This window comes from Bubalus bubalis, chromosome 1 (genome assembly GCF_019923935.1).
Source record: "Bubalus bubalis isolate 160015118507 breed Murrah chromosome 1, NDDB_SH_1, whole genome shotgun sequence".
NCBI classification, from domain to species: Eukaryota; Metazoa; Chordata; class Mammalia; order Artiodactyla; family Bovidae; genus Bubalus; species Bubalus bubalis.
Genome location: NC_059157.1, coordinates 8,708,327 through 8,725,847, shown reverse-complemented (window position 1 = coordinate 8,725,847; position 17,521 = coordinate 8,708,327). Strand labels below are relative to the sequence as shown.

At 41.7% G+C, this 17,521-nt stretch overlaps 1 protein-coding gene across 5 annotated transcripts in view; it reads right to left on the bottom strand.

The window, feature by feature from the left end:
- Positions 1 to 17,521, bottom strand: part of KAT6A (lysine acetyltransferase 6A) — a 108,779-nt gene that overhangs the window by 58,373 nt on the left and 32,885 nt on the right. The window contains exon 1 of one of the 5 annotated variants that reach the window (XM_044928570.2): positions 11,046 to 16,042. The exons of 3 other annotated variants lie outside the window; for them this stretch is intronic. The gene's annotated coding sequence lies outside the window, so the exon portion shown is untranslated. Of the gene's footprint in view, positions 1 to 5,553; positions 5,581 to 11,045; positions 16,043 to 17,521 lie in introns of those variants that run through there. One more of the 5 variants, XM_044928596.2, reaches the window with a different exon arrangement.

Below are 17,521 nucleotides of genomic sequence, written 5' to 3'. Positions count from 1 at the left end.
AAGGACAGAAATGGTACGGACCTAACAGAAGCAGACAATATTAAGAAGAGATGGCAAGAATACACAGAAGAACTGTACAAAAAAGATCTTCACAACCCAGATAATCACGATGGTGTGATCACTGACCTAGAGCCAGACATCCTGGAATGTGAAGTCAAGTGGGCCTTAGAAAGCATCACGACGAATAAAGCTAGTGGAGGTGATGGAATTCCAGTTGAGCTATTCCAAATCCTGAAAGATGATGCTGTCAAAGTGCTGCACTCAATATGCCAGCAAATTTGGGGAACTCAGCAGTGGCCACGGGACTGGAAAAGTTCAGTTTTCATTCCAATCCCAAAGAAAGGCAATGCCAAAGAATGCTCAAACTACCACACAATTGCACTCATCTCACACGCTAGTAAAGTAATGCTCAAAATTCTCCAAGCCAGGCTTCAGCAATATGTGAACCGTGAACTTCCTGATGTTCAAGCTGGTTTTAGAAAAGGCAGAGGAACCAGAGATCAAATTGCCAACATCCGCTGGATCATGGAAAAAGCAAGAGAGTTCCAGAAAAGCATCTATTTCTGCTTTATTGATTATGCCAAAGCCTTTGACTGTGTGGATCACAATAAACTGTGGAAAATTCTGAAAGAGATGGGAATACCAGACCACCTGATCTGCCTCTTGAGAAATTTGTATGCAGGTCAGGAAGCAACAGTTAGAACTGGACATGGAACAACAGACTAGTTCTAATTAGGAAAAGGAGTACGTCAAGGCTGTATATTGTCACCCTGTTTATTTAACTTATATGCAGAGTACATCATGAGAAACACTGGACTGGAAGAAACACAAACTGGAATCAAGATTGCCGGGAGAAATATCAATAACCTCAGATATGCAGATGACACCACCCTTATGGCAGAAAGTGAAGAGGAACTAAGAAGCCTCTTGATGAAGGTGAAAGTGGAGAGTGAAAAAGCTGGCTTAAAGCTCAACATTCAGAAAACAAAGATCATGGCATCCGGTCCCATCATTTCATGGGAAATAGATGGGGAAACAGTGTCAGACTTTATTTTTCTGGGCTCCATAATCACTACAGATGGTGACCGCAGCCATGAAATTAAAAGACGTTTACTCCTTGGAAGAAAAGTTATGACCAACCTAGATAGCATATTCAAAAGCAGAGACATTACTTTGCCAACAAAGGTCCGTCTAGTCAAGGCTATGGTTTTTCCTGTGGTCATGTATGGATGTGAGAGTTGGACTGTGAAGAAGGCTGAGCGCCAAAGAATTGATGCTTTTGAAGTATGGTGTTGGAAAAGACTCTTGAGAGTCCCTTGGACTGCAAGGAGATCCAACCAGTCCATTCTGAAGGAGAGCAGCCCTGGGATTTCTTTGGAAGGAATGATGCTAAAGCTGAAACTCCAGTACTTTGGCCACCTCATGCGAAGAGTTGACTCACTGGAAAAGACTCTGATGCTGGGAGGGATTGGGGGCAGGAGGAGAAGGGGCCGACAGAGGATGAGATGGCTGGATGGCATCACTGACTCGATGGACCTGAGTCTGAGTGAACTCCGGGAGTTGGTGATGGACAGGGAAGCCTGGTGTGCAGCGATTCATGGGGTCGCAAAGAGTCAGACACGACTGAGCTACTGATATGATCTGATCTGATCTGATCTAACTGTACCATGAAGTGTGAAAAAAATTACAACTCCAGATGATTCTCATTCCCGAAATATGATTGAGTATGAAGATCACTGAGACAGGCTAACACTACATTGTTTGCTCATTTTAAGAGGTGAGCCTGAAATGTACTGGAGTAGTGATATTCATAATATTTTCCAAGTAATACTCTACCAGCTGATTTTAATTATCCTGTATCACAAAAATAAAACAAGAACAATTGATAATCCAAGAGCAAATCTGTAAAAATATGTATAGACACACAATATGCCATATAAACCCTGATCCCAGAACTGTCAAAACATAGTCCTTATATCTCATCATTCTTATATCTCTATAAAGTAAATCTACTCCTACTGCTAATAAAACAAGAGAAAAAAAACTGCAGCAAATGATGCCCCACACCATTAAACACAGAAGCCAGAGTGAGCCTGTAGCTTGGCGCCCACCTCTCATCCAGCCCAAAGACATCCAGTTTCAAGACCCTCTGTGACCTGTACCCACCCCACCCCACACACACACCCACCCACAGGGCCTCTCCAACCTCACCTGCTACGGCTCTCTCTCACTTTCACATTCTACTCCTTCCTGCTTGCTCTTTCTTTACAAGTCAGATGTCCCAAGACCTTTGCACCTGCTTTCCTTCTGTCTGGAGAGCACTTCCCTAGATCCTTCAGACCTCTACTCAAAAGTCGCCTTCAGTAAGATTCTCTTTGACCACTCCATCTAACACCTCAAAACAATTCGCCAACCACAAAAAGTCGTATCTCCCTTCCCTGCTTTATTTTTTCTTCTTAAACTCTTCTCACTAATTGAAGTATTGTATGTGTATCTTACCATTTGTTCCCCCAATGAAATGTAAACTACATGAAAGCTATGATTTCTGTTTGCTGAGGATTATATTCCTAGTACTAAGAACAGTGTCTAGCATATAATATGCATTTAATAAGTGTTGTTCAGTGCATTAGTTAAATTACCCTGAAAAACTGGAAACAATAAGAAAAACAGTATCTTAGAAAGAACAATGGAGAAGGCAATGGCACCCCACTCCAGTACTCTTGCCTGGAAAATCCCATGGACAGAGGAGCCTGGTGCGCTGCAGTCCATGGGGTCACTAGGAATCGGACACGACTGAGCGACTTCACTTTCACTTTTCACTTTCATGCACTGGAGAAGGAAATGGCAACCCACTCCAGTGTTCTTGCCTGGAGAATCCCAGGGACGGGGGAGCCTGGTGGGCTGCCGTCTATGGGGTCGCACAGAGTTGGACACGACTGACGCGACTTAGCAGCAGCAGCGGCAGAAAGAACAATGAGTTGGTTATGAGCCTGACAGAGCTATGTTCAGTTCAATAATAATCTCAATAATATAAAAACACTCTGATTATTTAATTTATATGTAGAGTACATCGTGCGAAATGCTGGGTTGGATGAAGCACAAGCTGGAATCAAGATTGCTAGGAGAAATATCAATAACCTCAGATATGCAGATGATACCACCCTTATGGCAAAAAGTGAAGAAGAACTAAAGAGCCTCTTGATGAAAGTGAAAGAGTGAAAAAGTTGGCTTAAAACTTAACATTCAGAAAACGAAGATCATGGCATCCGATCCCATCACTTCATGGCAAATAGATGGGGAAACAGTGGGAACAGTAAGAGACTTCATTTTGGGGGGCTCCAAAAATCACTGCAGATGGTGACAGCAGCCATGAAATTAAAAGACGCTTGCTCCTTGGAAGAAAACTATGACCAACCTAGACAGAATACTGAAAAGCAGAGACATTACTTTGCTGACAAAGGTCCGGAAAGTCAAGGCTATGGTTTTTCCAGTAGTCATGTATGAACGTGAGAGTTGGACCATAAAGAAAGCTGAGCACCAAAGAATTGATGCTTTTGAACTGTGGTGTTGGAGAAGACTCTTGAGAGTCCCTTGGACTGCAAGGAGATCCAACCAGTCAATCCTAAAGGAAATCAGTTCTGAATGTTCATTGGAAGGACTGATACTGAAGCTGAAACTCCAATACTTTGGCCACCTGATGCGAAGAACTGACTCATTGGAAAAGACCCTGATGCTGGGAAAGACTGAAGGCAGGAGGAGAAGGGGATGACAGAGGATGAGATGGTTGGATAGCATCACCAACTCGATGGACATGACTTTGATCAAGCTCCCGGAGTTGGCGATGGACAGGGAGGCCTGGCGTGCTGCAGTCCATGGGGTCTCAAAGAGTCGGACACGACTGAGCAACTGAACTGAACTACTGTTTCCAAGTGATTACATGGTCTCAATAACTAAATAAGATTTCTGCCACCGCAACCCACTGCTATTCGACTTCTCAAAAGCAGGGGGAGGTTTGTGGCCAGAGGCCTCTAGACTGTACTGTGTCAAGGAGTGACACAGGCTGCCTTAAGCTCCATGTTGAGAAACCCACAATAATCACTAGATGGCAGCATTGAGACAAATACGCAGCAGAGGTTCTGGTACGTAGGCCGAAGGCCGCGGAGCATTCGGACTTGGGTTTTGGGATATACCTTTGGAAAAAAAGGACAGCAAAAATTTTGCCCAATATTCTCTATTACATGAGGTTAAAACATGAAAAAAAAAATTTTGGACACAATCATTTAGACAATCTCAAATGTAACATTTTCTAGGTGCCGAAATACATCATTATTAAAGTACAATTTTAGTTTTTCCCACACTTGACTTTAATTTTTTAATACCACTATATACTTGTCTTTGTCTCTATGTTCTCATATCTTCTGAGGACCTCAAATCTATCTTTATGTCGTCTCTGTTTCTAAACACTAACATAAAGGATAATCAAGAATCTGTTTTAATTATTTCTTTCAAAACTGAACTGAATGATAAATTCTAGAACTGTGATCACCAGAATTTTCAAGGACAAAACTGCATTTGTAAACTTAGATTTATGATTTCAGAAACCTTTAAGTGATCATGTCACAGACTCTGAGGTAATAAAGCTTTGTGACTTCTTAAAAGTTACAAATTCTCATTTTATGACCACTGGAAATGATTAAGACAAGTTAGCAGAGCCAATATTAAGAGTATGAAAGAAATACATAATTCATATAATTCCTTGAATTACTCAAACATGCACTAAGCAGTAATAATAGTCATATGGTTCTTCCTTAGACTTCGATACAAAATATCTATACGGCTCTATAAAAGCAGATTTTAAAATGATGAAAAGCTTCTGGAAATGATAGCAGCAATGGCTTCAAAACACTGTGAATATACTCAATGCCACTGAACTGTACACCAAAAAATGTTTTAAATTTTTATGTAAATTCTACCATAATAAAAAAATGAACAAAAAAAATAAGTGGTATAGATTTTTCATATTCTCACAAGTCAGATAATTAAAGTAGTAAGGTCAAAATTGATGAAGGTGAGAAGCAAGTACTATACTCTGTCCTCATCTTGAAAACCTGTGTCTTTTGACTGTTCCTTCGAGTAGAAATTAGAGATACAGTTTTAACACTCCCCAAAATGAAAATGTTTTTAATCACTAATAACAAATTCTGGTAACTGAATTTAACCATGAGCCATTTTATTCTCATTGTGCCTACCCTGAAGTTGGCTACCTTTTCATCGAATTACATGAAGAAATCTCACCCTTAATGCCTTAAAGTTTTTCTTGTAAAACAAGTCTAAGCATTAAGATGATTTAAGTAATAAGGCCAAAACTGATGAAGATGAGAAGAAACTACTATAACCTGCAATCAAGCACCACTCAGTCTCAAGCAGAAACCTCTTTCTGACCGCTGCGTATCTGACCCGGCTGGGTTCTGAACCACAAGCTCCCCTCAAATCCAGCCCCGAAACTTCTCGTCCTTGTATTTAACTTCTCCTCAAGCTGTGGGCCTCACCTACCTCTTTGAATTCTTCTAGTGGTTCAGAGCTATCTGTTTATCCTGTCTTTCTTCTCCTGCAATTACAATCAAGTAAAGTAAATTTAACTGCCAATTAACTTTCTTACATAGATATTTATTTCACACAACTTGAAACTTAAATAATTTTCAGCAGAAATATAATTTATTAGTTGATAACATGTACTGCTAAAGTATTGTTATGTATAATAAAGCGAAAAGAATGGCTTTGCTATATACATTAATAATAAGTACCCAAAGGATAAAGAGGAGGTAAGTCTTAGCTTGGAAAAGAGGAAAACTGACTACTCTTAGGTACAGTATAGTGAAGGGAAGCAAAACGTTGCTCAGTGACCGAGAGCACAGCGAAAACAAATACTGCTAGGTTTTCAAAATACTATACAAAGAATAAAATGTCTTATAAAGGCTACTGTTTGGTAAGTACTGTAATATAAAATAAAATTTGATAAGATAAGAGAATCAGGACTCACATTTTCAAAGCACTTACAAATGTCAGTAAATAGAAAACAAAACCCATACAAAATAATTAGAAACCAATTAAACTGGTTTCACTTTTCACATTAACCACTTAACACACATACACACACAAAACTCTAAAGCAAGCTCTCTGAGAGAATGATTGCATGATTTGTTATTTCCAATACTAGAAGGGAAGCAAAGTGGCCCGTAAGAAAGAGTTCACTTTAGGGAATGTTGGGAGGCACTGTACTCTGTGGAGAAGGCTGGACATTCTAACTTACGCCGTCCTCTTCCAGCTGGGCGAGCCCTCCTCTCGGCCTTGCCCAGCTCTTCACGACCAATGGCCTCAGGCGAGCTCATGCTTCTCCCAAAGCCTTCCCAACAGTTTAGAATTCAACCTGTCTTCATCTTTTCCAGAAAGACAACCCTAGTGTTAGTAGCTCAGTTGTACCCTACTCTTTGTAACCCAGTGGACTGCAGCCTGCCAGGCTCCTCTGTCCATGGGATTCTCCAGACAAGACTGGGCTCCCATTTACCCCTCCAGGGAGAAAGACAACCCTAGGTAAGCAGCAATTACCCTACAACTCTTGATTCATGTCTTAAGTGCCTTGCACACAGTATGTACTAAATAAGCATTTATTGAAATTAAAACACAACAAAATTTTGCTTAGCTCCAAACAGGTTTATCAGTTACTTACTCAAAGCCTTTCCTCCAAGAATCAATAACCTTCAGGGGAGATATACTTGGGCAGGATTTAATCCCTTCAAATTCTTCAGCACCCCATATGCTATTAAGTACTCTATGGTTGCTTATTAAACATTTTTTCAGGACAATCTTTTCCTTAAATGTATACAGTTGTAAAAGAAACACAGTAATAAAACAACATGAATGGCCTGGAAAAGAGTCCATTCTCTACTATTTATAGTCTACAATAAGGTAACCTTGCATAATTCTAATCAGTTCCAACATAACCAATTAGCCATTACAAAGCTTTAATAGGGGTACTAAATTGAGTTCTTTTATTATGATGAGTTCATTCAATGACTTCTACAATTAGATATAATAACAAGATCATTGGGGAAAGAAAATAAGTTAATGATATAATTAGATCAGTAATGATCAATTTCAATTTACACTTTTACTATGTATATAGATTACTGCACATTTAGATGAGAAAGCAATCATCTGTCAAGGTAGTATAACAACTTTCTGTTTCTTAATCAGAGGTGAGATCAAAAACGATAATATGCATATTTGCTAGATTTAAATTCTACACTAAGAAATCGTAACGAGTTGTCTTTTTTCCCATATTCCCCAGTTATTTGAAAGCTCTGCTTTCTGTTGGTCAGACGTATCAATTTCCTCATTCATCCAAACCCGACACTGCCAAGTTCTGCCTGCCGCTCCCTTCCTCTGTGGCCTTTCCTTCCTACTTCTGTTTCTTTTATACACCCAGGGCTCTCCCCTAATTCTGAGTCACATCACCAATACAATCTTCTACACGGACTGACCAGTCTTTCTTTGATGTGTTTCTGCACACGACTACCAGATAGTCCAGATCGTGGGCATGTGTGAAGCTGCTCCAGTCGTGTCTGACTCTTTGCAACCCTCTGGACTGTAGCCCACCAGGCTCCTCTCTCCATGGGATTTTCCAGGCAAGAATACTGGAGTGGGCTGCCATGCCCTCCTCCAGGGGACCTTCCAGACCCAGGGATTGACCCAGGGATCGAACCCAAATCTCTTTTGTCTCCTGCATTGGCAGGAAGGTTATTTACCTCTACTGCCACCTGGTTTAATCCTCCTAAAATACTACCGTCTTTAACCCAGTTACTTGCCTGGCTCACACTTACACACCCCCTCTGCCAGCTCCTGTCACTGGTATGCCATCCCTCCACCACACACCGACTGCCTTTCTCACACTATCTTCATCTACTCCCAACTACTCACTTGTCTTCAAATGTCATACTCAATGCTCTTTCTCCAGATTATTTTACCCCATCCCTCGAAGTTCTCTGTATCCCTGCCTCTAAGAATCAACTCAGTAGAGCTTAGGGACAGACTGGGTTCCTTACTTACAGCATCACATTGGCCGTGTCACATAACTCTTTGCTGCAAAATGGTACAACATACCTACCTTTCAAGTTACCAAGAAAATTAAATGAGATAAAGTTACGAGACTGTAACTCAAACATAAGCACCTAAAACAGCTGGTTTCTTATACCCCGCTTCAAAACTGTATCTATCCTTCAAAGTTTACCTCTGTTAAGTGACTATTTTTTAAGTCAGAGCAAATTTTTGTTCTGACTCCCTCAAAAGGCACAGTGATTAAAATTTTCTATGGACTAACAGACTTTCTATATATGGCATTTATTTGCATGACTGTATTAAGTTTTTTTTTTAAGTCTTTCTGCACACACAATAACCACTTGAAAAAAAAAAGAACTCGACAGGTACTTGAGTATAAGAGCATTAGCAAAAGAATATTTTCTATGCTAAAAATATACAAAAGTGATGGTTTACAAGGAGAAAGATGTTCAACAAGACTTTTGTGTTCCCTTACATTTTTAAGAGACATTTATTTACCAGTATTTATTCTGACCAAACTAAGGTCTAAAACAAGTAACAAATTGGCAAACAGCGTCATTTCCTCAAGTCCGACCCCAAATACTAACTGCCCGTATCTCACACAACATGCAGTGCATTGCTACTGTCAGTCTGGAACTGGAAGGGCCTTCAAAAACCATTACACATGCACTTTACCAAAGACTAAAAACACTGCCAAAGGCTCCACACGACTAGTCAAGTGATTAAAGTTAACACTCAAAGTCAGGTATATACTCTAAATTCAATAACTAGAGTACTAACTCTAGTCAAAAGCTTCAACTCAGTGACTCAACCTAAAGATACAATAATTTCTTAAAAAAAGAAAGACCTTACAGATGGGAAAGGCTGAGTTTCATCACTGGTGAACAGTAACGCTATCACTAATAATATGTGGCAGAATGTAATCTTACACACTTAAAACGGAAGCTGACCAAGGGTCCTCCCCTGCCTTCAACGAGGCGCGTCATCGCAGCAATGAGAACCCGATCTCAGGGAACCGCGGCACCAGGCGTCAGGACACGGCACTGTCACTGCCGCGGGCCAGGGTGCAATCCCTGGTCAGGGAACTGGTATCTCGCAAGCGGCACAAGGCCAAAACCAAGCTTGTTTAAAAAAGGAAAGCAATCTTTTACCTCTTTTTTCCAATTCCAGAGAATGATTAAGGAGGGTATAAGAAAAACAAAAATGCAGAAGCCAGGGCAGGTCCCTGCTAAAGAGAGCTCTTGTGTTTTAGCACAGCACCTTAGAGTCCTGGTAAACAAGGAAGGCAAACTGCCTGCCTAAGAAACCCAGAGAGAGGGTACTGACAGACGGTCAAGGAAGCGGAAGGAGGACGGAGTGTGGAGAAGGAGGTGGCCGGGAATAAGTTCTAAAAAGCAGGTTGGTCAAAGGACTGTGAAGAACTGTATAACACTCCATTCTAAGACTGTTTCTGTGCTACAACAGAAATCTTCAAATTTGCACTCCACATGAAAAAGAGAAGTGAGCAACTTTTCAGTAATGAAAAAAATAGTGAGGGAACTTCAGTTTGGTTCTTCCAGGAGCAGCACAGAGGGCCACTCAGGGAGCCGCGGCATGACGACGGTTCAACGGCCCAGAGCCCGGCCCGGGGCATCGGGGGACCTGTGCGGCGGGAGGCAGGAGCCGCCGGGGAGACCAGCCTCGCAGTGCGGCTGCAGTGGGAAAGGCTCCCCCACCTACAGGTTCCAGGACCGCCAGAAGGAAGCGAGAATGCTTATTACAACTTGGGTGGCGTGTTCATTTTTAGTTTTAATAGAAAACTTTATCTTCATAATCATCATATCCTTGTTTATAAAGTTAGGTAAGAAAGAGAGAGAAGACAGTAAAATTCCCCCTCCTCTTCCTCTCTGACAATAACCACTATCCACTGAGCACCCGAAGCGCTGTCATATACACTTTACAGGCACCAACACATTTAGACCCAACAACCACCCTATGGGGTAGGGACGCTGATCACCGTTTTCCAGATGAGAAAACAGATCCCCAGAAAGATTAACGCGGCAGAGCCCAGACAGAAACCTAGGTATGCTGGCTGCAGAGCCTACGTGCTTCAATCTGGAACTGTGCAGTTTCTGTTCATATACACTGTTCTCAACTTTTCCTCTACAGACAGTTTAAAACACATGCATAAATAGGCTCATATGACATGTAATGTATAATCTTATTTTTGTTACCTTTATTTCCACATCAATAAATCTAAATCAACATCATCTTTCTAATGGCTAAAAAACATTCATTACATATTCTAAGATAACTTAACCAATATAGATGAACATTTAATGTTTCTAATATTTTATTATACCCAATACTATAATCAAATACCCTTATACATACATCTTTGCTCACTTTGGGGACTGTTTCCTCAGGATATATTTCTTGACCTGGAATTGCTGGGTCAAAGAACTACTCCTTCCTAAGATTTCTGACACACGCTGCCGAGTGCATTTCAGCGAGGCTGGCTCCCATCGGCAGTATCTGTGCCAGCCAGGAGGCTGTCGTCTCTCAGCTCCACACTCACCCTCAGGCGGCTCTGTAACGCTGGGCTCAGAGGGCCCACTTCACTTCTCCTCACTCCACCGCCTTCCCAGGAGGCCCCAGCAACCGGGGCGCAGGAGGGCGAGCAGACAGTGAGTGGCAGAGAGTGGACGTGCCCCTTCCGGCCTGTCTCTGGGGCCGGCAAGGGCCGGCCGAGCAGCACGGTCGGCTGCGGTCTGCAGCTGCTAACAGCTCTCTCAGAACCACCTCCATCCTCTGGTGATTGCTGCTTTCCGACTGCATCTTGACTGATATGTCATCTCATATCTTTTCTTAAAATTTTAACTTAATATTGGAGCACACTTGATTAACGATGATGTGTTAGTTACAGGTGTACAACGTGTGTTATTTCCTACCTTAGTAACTCAGCATGTCTATCTTCAGGTCAGTGTTCCGGACGGAACTGTATCTCTCCAGGATTCATATGTTGAAGTTCTAACCCTCAACAGGACTGTACCTGGAGACAGGACTCTTAAGGAGTTAAAGTTAAGAGAGATTACAAGAGTGGGTCCCCAAGCCGAGAGGTCTGGTGTGCTGTAGGAACAGGAAGAGACCCCAGGAGTGTGTGCACGCAGAGAAAAAGAAGGTGACCGTCTGCAAGAGAAGGAGAGAGGCCGCAGGAGAAACGAGCCCTGCTGGAGCTCTCACCGTGGCCTTTAGCCTCCAGAACCGTGAGGAGAGAAAGGTCTCTGTTTTGAGCCACCCAGTCTGTGGGCTTCTGCACGGAAGCCTCAGATGACTGGCAGGTAAAACGACCTCACCAAGCCTCACCCTCAGCGCACCTCCACTCGCTACTGTCCGCAGCACCTACTTCGCAGAAGGACACTGAATGTGATGCTGGGGAAACAAGATACAACAAAACTAGTTCCTTGCTTCTGGGTCTTAGAATCTAGTTGTAAAAACAGAACATACACATTAAAAATACATTAGAATACAGGTAACACAAGAGAAGGGACAAATACAATGAAAATACTATAGTTAAAGGCACCCTAATGAACCTATTCATAATAATGCTTTCCTAAAATGAAAAAAAAAGCAGGACTTCATCTTATTTTTTAAAGGTTTATATAAATCTTTCCTTAATAGCTAAAACCATTTTCTTCAGACATGGATTTAAACAGCCTCACCAAACTATAGAAAAGCATAAAATCTAATTTCTCTACAATCACTGACACATTTTACACAGTTCAGATACTCAACTTCATTAGCAGTCTTGAAAATAAGAACCGCAAACTTCCAGATCTCATATTATCTTCTTTAATTCAACACAGTAAATAAATGGAATCACTTCTATTCTAGAAGGGTCTATCTGCAATGCTGATCTATGGTTAAAAATCAGTACTTCTCTCAGCTGTCTTCAAAGTCCTTTGAGGAGACATCCCTCTTCCTGAAGAACAGATTTTTTTTTTTTTTTTTTTTTTTTTTAAGCAGTGTAATAAGCTCAGGGAGGTACCAGGACGGTACTTGTCTACACCACCCAGAGGCTGCCCAGGCACACGCGTACTGATGCTGTGTCTTCACGCCCCACGCTGGTATTCTATCCAACTAAACTCTTTCAGATGTCAATATATTTCATCCTTAACACTACCCCCATAACAGTATAAATAAAGCCTGAAGTGTTTCACAGGCATGAAGCCTGAGGCCAGCAGCTTTTCAGAAGAAAGAACAGTGTCCTGAGGAGGAGAACACGGTGACGTCAGGCTCTACACGGCGAGCCCTAAGCACGCAGACCGCACACACCAGAAGAGCCGGGGAGGCGAGCTGGAGCAGCCAGCCTGGCTCACGCTGCACGACTCTGGCAGACACTCCGCTCCTTCTGCTGCTTTCCGAGCCGGCGCATCCATCCATGTAATGTCACCAGGTTGCGGGAGGGAGCGAGGCTGAGAGCAGGGGGAGGAGAGAAACTGCTGTGCAGGCTGCCCGCCCCTCCGCACACGCCGCTACTATACAAAGCGTGTCTGGAAAGCCAGTGCGCTGCCGCTGCACAGATCCAAATGCTGCACACGCACACACACGCATGCACACACACACAGGTGCACTCCACCCAAAGAACAATTGCAGAAGACAGAACTGTCTTTGGAAAGAAGAAAGTCATAAAGTCCTAATTCACGAGAAACGACTCCCTTCTGAAACTGCTGTCAGTTCTTGGAAAAAGGAAGGGGATAGGGAGGTATTCTAACCCCGTGCGCAAGCAACTAGCGTCCACAGAAAGAGCCTGAGCTGGCCTGGCCCATGCCCAGTACAAGCACATGCTGCCACGGAAAGAAACCTGCAACACTGCTGAGAAGCAAAAGCATCCTGTGTGACAACAACCACCTTACACACACCTGACGCAGTTACCTTATACACACCTAACATAGTTCCTTGCCAATAACTACAGAGAATAAAAATGAACCTTAAGAAACAGTTCAGATGCCCCAGAAACGTAGTATGTGTAGGAAAGTTTGCTGTTCTTAGCACTCCGGAGTGTGTGTGTGTGTGTGTCTGTTGTGTACACAATAATACTGAAACCAAAACTGGAACTGAAATATGAAAGTACAGATCAGAATTTAGAGCTCGTAGAAACTCAACACCATTAGTTTCAATAAATAGATACTCCAACCCCATGACACATTATATGAGTCACTGCTACCAAACGCAATACATGGAAAAAACAAAACAAAAACCTGAGTATTTACTTAACCTGAGAAACTAATCTATTTTAGTCTAAAACCAAAAATGACTTTTCAAGATCAAAATGCTGTATCTCTGAAAATAGCATACAATCTGCCCTTAAGAATGTGTCATAAGAAACAAACAGGAAATAGCGTGTGTTGAAATCAGTGGTTATAAATAACTCTGTTCTACACTGACATAGTTTATACACAAAAATACAGTAGCTTCAACCAACAGTTGTGCTTAGGACTTCCTTCAATTTGAATTTTAAAATCAGCTAATTAAGGAGACAGCTTGACAGGAAGCTATCCAAGTTCTGTGGTCCAAGTTCTCCAACGAGGGGCAACTCCACCTCTCATGTTCTTCATTTGTAAAATGATAATATTTGCCATGATTATCTCTAAAGGCTCTTTCAGTTCTTAATTTCTAAAAGTACAGGTATTTTAAACACAAAATAGTTTTGTGTTTAATAGGTTTCCTACTTCCAAGGAGCTCATAATCTAATTAACGGTAACTGCAATGAGTAATCATAGATGAATTAGCAAATAACGTAAGACAGAGACAGACCAGAGGAGTGACATAACAGGTGGACTGATCAATGAGGCGCTGAGCTGAGAGTCCTGACTTTAAGGGTATAGCGTCTGAAGCGAAGTTGAAGCTAACTTCAAAACGGAGCAGAGAGTTCTGCTGGGACCAAGAGGTTCATTAGGATTCAAATTGTTACCTTCACAACCCCAGTCAATTAATTCAAATTCCATGTAGTCATTATTTCATTATCTGAGCTCTACTGACAAGGAAGATATTAAGCTTTAAGGTTTAAAAGGTGTTAAACATTAACAACATAGAACACATTTGCAAATTTTGTATTACTTAGCCCCAAACACCTCAGCCTAGCCTGAGTGATTCACACAGAGCCAGAGAGACTAAAAGATTAGGGCAAGTGTGAGCATGACAAGCTTGATTCATAGATAGTAAATCATAAAGCCCAGCTCATTAGGATAAATAATTCAAAGTTAACATTTTTAACGCCAAAACCCCTAAAGCTTATAAGCAAAAACAAACCCTGTCCTCTCGTGATAGTTTCTTTAATGCTGTGCTTAACTGAACTTTCCATGATACTTTCCGTGATGATGAAAATGGTCTAGATCTATGCTAACCAATGGCTACATGTGGGATACTAGGTACCTGAAATGTAGCTACATTAATTTTTTATTCTTTTTAAATTGAATTAGCTACATGCAGTTAATGGCATCTGCATGGGCACCATTCTAGAAATCTGTATAGAAGGAAATCACATTTTAAAACAGATAAAGCTTTAGTTGATTCATAAAAAGATTACAAAAATTGAATGCAACAATGTCTACAGAGCAAATTTTGACCGTGAAAAAAAACTTGTGATGAACTATGCAGTATATGACTACGTGCACTGTGCCCTGTGCGGGCCAGCTTCTAACTCCAAGGGCCTTCCATCACATCTTCCCTCCCCTCTACTGTAACGCTAGGCTTTGGTTTAGCCAGCCGCTGAAAACACAGCTAGTTACCTCTACTCGACTCATTCTCGCCATAAAATGGAGATAACTTGTCTGACTTGATTAAATGAAACCAAATGGTAACCACTAATTACTCTGAATTAAAACATAAAGAGGCATTGTCGCTACTTTATATAGGAATATAATTTTAAGTACTATTTTTAATGTTGTTATCTCAAGAAATTTCACAATAACTGTGATTCTCACTGAACAACCATATATAGTTCTATTTATTCAAGGCGCATATTACAAGGAAGTTAAAAAAAGAAAACTAAGAAAAGGCATAACAAAAGTGTCTTCATTAAAAATGGTACATATAAGGTGGCCCTAAGGTGACTGTGCGTGTGTTTTACAATCTTCATACAACTTTTAATGTATTTTTCTGTTTTCCCACAAAACATTTCACATTCGCATCCTTTGTCAAAAGCAAAAATCTTTTTAAAGAAAAAGCACATGTTTACCTAATTTAAAAAGGTAAACCCAATTCTGGAGTGATAAGTTTATCTTTATAGAATCAGTCATGCTACATACTGTCACAGCTATTCATCTCAATTACAGATTGGAATTGCAAAAGCGAAGACAAAATTCTCCAGTGCGTACTTGGCTATAAAATTCTGCCCTCCCTCTAATTTAAGAGTTCCAATTTGCTTCACATAAATAAGACTCAAAAGCTACTCAAGGTCTATCTTTCCAACCTACTCGCGCATGTGCACGACAACCATCAACAGACAAACTGGCAGGAAGTTGTGAAGGGAAAATCCTACGCTAGTGCAGAAGACACGCAGGGACCTGCTGGCAGTGGGCCAGACGCCTGCAGATCACACAGCCCGTGCGTTCTCTGAGTGAACTTTATAGCAAAGCACAAAACTAGTTTCCTGTGGGAAAACAAAAAGAGAATTTGGTTCAGATCCTAGGATTTCGACCTTATCCGTAAGGCATCTCCTAACTGGGACAGATCTACAGACCCCTTGGCTGGCTGTTTACATTCAGTCCTCAGAAAGACTACGGGAAGCCAAGGGCCCTGCCTGGCTCCCTCTTTCACCCTGTTCTTAACTGAACTTTCTATGATACTGTCCGTGATGATGAAAATGTTCTCAGTTCAGTTCAGTCGCTCAGTCGTGTCCAACTCTTTGTGACCCCATGAACCACAGCACGCCAGGCCACCCGTCCATCACCAACTGCCAGAGTCTACCCAAACCCATGTCCATCAAGTCGGTGATGCCATCCAGCCATCTCATCCTCTGTCGTCCCCTTCTCCTCCTGCCCTCAATCTTTCCCAGCATCAGGGTCTTTTCCAATGAGTCAACTCTTTGCATGAGGTGGCCAGAGTGCTGGAGTTTCGGCTTCAACGTCAATCCTTCCAAAGAAATCCCAGGGCTGATTTCCTTCAGAATGGACTGGTTGGATCTCCTTGCAGTTCAAGGGACTCTCAAGAGTCTTCTCCAACACCACAGTTCAAAAGCATCAATTCTTCAGTGCTCAGCTTTCTTTATAGTCCAACTCTCATATCCGTACATGACCAATGGAAAAACCATAGCCTTGACTAGACAGACCTTTGTTGACAAAATAATGTCTCCACTTTTTAATATGCTGTCTAGATTGGTCATAACTTTCCTTCCAAGGAGTAAGTGTCTTTTAATTTCATGGCTGCAATCACCATCTGCAATGATTTTGGAGCCCAGAAAAATAAAGTCAGCCACTGTTTCCACTGTTTCCCCATCTATTTGCTATGAAGTGATAGGACCGGATGCCATGATCTTAGTTGATATATGCTAACCAATGGCCACAAGTGGCAAGCCTCCTCCCAACCCAAAGCTCTCAGGCTCAGAGCACCCTACTCCACCTTGGAACAACAGACTGTCACCTCCCCATCACTGGGATCTGCAGGAAGGTCCAGGTTATAACTGTTTTCTCAGCAGTCCCTTTCAGCTCAGAAACACCCTGCTTTGGATGTCAAGTTACATGATCACCTTAAACCTCCCTAACTCAGGAGGCATCCCAGGCAGGTTATAGAGTTTTTGTGTTCTACTGCATCTCCAAACATTCTTGACTTCAGATTCTCTGTCTGGAACTGCCCAGAGCTGATTAAGAGAGCAGCAAATAAATGGACCATCCCAAGAAAAGTGACAGAAAAAGACAATACAAGAAGCTGAACAGAAGCTTCCCAGGGTAAGCACAACAGAGCAACATGAAGGTGAACGTTATTACTGATGTTTTCAAACACCTACTTGGCCCATAACATGGCCACACCACACTAAGTATTAGAGGAAAGAGTGCTAATCAGACTCTTCTGGCTGTTCTTTTGAATCAAGATTTTAAACTTAGTTGAGACCAATGCCTACAAATAACCCTTAGAAATTATTTCTATTCAAATAAAAATAATAAACATTATGATTAATATCAGAATTAATCATTATTACTAGAAAAACTAAAAAAAAAAAAAAAAAATTAAGTGTGGCATCTTAACAGAGGTTCACTTGGAGCCTATTGTGGCGCCCCACGCTGAGAGAGTACTAAGCCCGAGTCAGGCCAACTGTAAAAGGCATTCTGATTCATTCATTCAAAAACCCTCACGTCCCCCACATGCCCCACGCTGAACGAGAACCGGAGACACAGAGGCAAATATGGCAGTCCCCAAACTCAAACTA